Source organism: Diabrotica undecimpunctata, unplaced genomic scaffold, assembly GCF_040954645.1.
Source record: "Diabrotica undecimpunctata isolate CICGRU unplaced genomic scaffold, icDiaUnde3 ctg00000579.1, whole genome shotgun sequence".
Lineage (NCBI taxonomy): Eukaryota > Metazoa > Arthropoda > Insecta > Coleoptera > Chrysomelidae > Diabrotica > Diabrotica undecimpunctata.
Genome location: NW_027311894.1, coordinates 528,809 through 531,506, shown reverse-complemented (window position 1 = coordinate 531,506; position 2,698 = coordinate 528,809).

Below are 2,698 nucleotides of genomic sequence, written 5' to 3'. Positions count from 1 at the left end.
CGAAGGGACACACATACATACACACACACACTCACAAACACATACACACACACGCACGCACACACGCACACACACATACACTCACACACACACAAACAAGCACACACGCACACACACATACATTCTTCACCTCTCGACTCCTACCTATTAGTCGCCTCTTACGACAGGCAGGGCCTTCTTGCCTTGGCCGTGTTCTTATCACTGCAAGCCGAACGGACACACACACCTACTCACACACGCACACACACACGCACACACGCACACACACATACACTCTTCACCTCTCGACTCCTACCTATTAGTCGCCTCTTACGATAGGCAGGGCCTTCTTGCCTCGGTCGTGTTCTTTTTTCTGCAAGCCGAACTAACACACACACATACTCACACACGCACACACACACGCACACACGCACACACGCACACACACATACACTTTTCACCTCTCGACTCCTACTTATTAGTCGCCCACTCTTCGCCTCTCGACTCCTATCCATTAGTCGCCCCGTACGATTTGCATCGCTTTCTTGCCACGGCTGTTTTCTTATCTCTGCGAGCCAAAGGGACACACACACATACTCACACACGCACACACACACGCACACACGCACCCAAACATACACTCTTCACCTCTCGACTCCTACCTATTAGTCGCCTCTTACGATAGGCAGGGCCTTCTTGCCTCAGTCGTGTTCTTATTTCTGCAAGCCGAACTAACACACACACATACTCACACACGCACACACACACGCACACACGCACACACACATACACTCTTCACCTCTCGACTCCCACTTATTACTCGCCTCTTACGACAGGCAGGGCCTTCTTGCCACGGTGTGTTCTTATCTCTTCGGGCCGACCGCACACACACACTCACACACACTCACACACCCACACACGCACACACAAACACACGCACACAGGCACAAACGCACACACGCAAACGCACACGCACACACTCTCCACCTCTCGACTCCTATCCATTAGTCGCCTCTTAAGACAGGCAGGGCCTTCTTGCCACGAACGCATTCTTATCTCTGCGAGCCGAACGGACACACACACACACTCACACACAAACACACACACGCAAGCACACATACACTATTCACCTCTCGACTTCTACCCATTATTCTCCTCTTACGACAGGCAGGGACCTCTTGCCACGGCCGTGTTCTCATTTCAGCGAGCCGACCGGACACACCCACACACGCACACACAAACACACGCACACAGGCACAAACGCACACACGCAAACGCACACGCACACACTCTCCACCTCTCGACTCCTATCCATTAGTCGCTTCTTAAGACAGGCAGGGCCTTCTTGCCACGAACGCATTCTTATCTCTGCGAGCCGAACGGACACACACACACACTCACACACAAACACACACACGCACACACTCACATACCCTCTTCACCTCTCGACTCCTACCCATTAGTCGCCTCTTACGACAGGCAGGGCCTTCTTGCCACGGCCGTGTTCTCATTTCAGCGAGCCGACCGGACACACCCACACACGCACACACAAACACACGCACACAGGCACAAACGCACACACGCAAACGCACACGCACACACTCTCCACCTCTCGACTCCTATCCATTAGTTGCCTCTTAAGACAGGCAGGGCCTTCTTGCCACGAACGCATTCTTATCTCTGCAAGCCGAACGGACACACACACACGCACACACGCACACACGCACACACGCACACACGCACACGCACACCCACACGCACACACTCTCCACCTCTCGATTCCTATCCATTAGTCGCCTCTTAAGACAGGCAGGGCCTTCTTGCCACGGACGTATTCTCATCTCTGCGAGCCGAACGGACACACACACACGCACAGACAAACACACGCACACAGGCACACACGCACACACGCACACGTACACGCACACGCACACGCTCTCCACCTCTCGTATCCTATCCATTAGTCGCCCCTTAAGACAGGCAGGGCCTTCTTGCCTCGGCCGTATTCTTATCTCTGCAAGCCAAACGGACACACAGACATACACACACACACTCACACACGCACAAACACACGCACACACACACACACAGACACATACACTCTTCACCTCTCGACTCCTATTCATTAGACGCCTCTTACGACAGGCAGGGACTTCTTGCCACGGCCGTGTTCTTATCTCTGCAAGCCGAACGGACACACACACACACGCACACACACACACGCACACGCACACGCACACGCACACACTCTCCACCTCTCGACTCCTACCCATTAGTCGCCTCTTACGACAGGCAGAGCCTTCTTGCCACGGCCGTGTTCTCATCTCTGTGAGCCGACCGGACACACACACACATTCACACACACTCACACACACGTACGCACACACACACACACACATACACTCTTCACCTCTCGACTCCTACCCATTATTCTCCTCTTACGACAGGCAGGGACTTCTTGCTACGGCCGTGTTCTTATCTCTGCAAGCCGAACGGACACACACACATACTCACACACGCACACACACACGCACACACGCACCCACACACATACACTCTTCACCTCTCGACTCCTACTTATTAGTCGCCCACTCTTCACCTCTCGACTCCTACCCATTAGTCGCCCCGTACGATTTGCATCGCCTTCTTGCCACGGCTGTTTTCTTATTTCTGCAAGCCGAAGGGACACACACACGTACACACACACACTCACAAACAC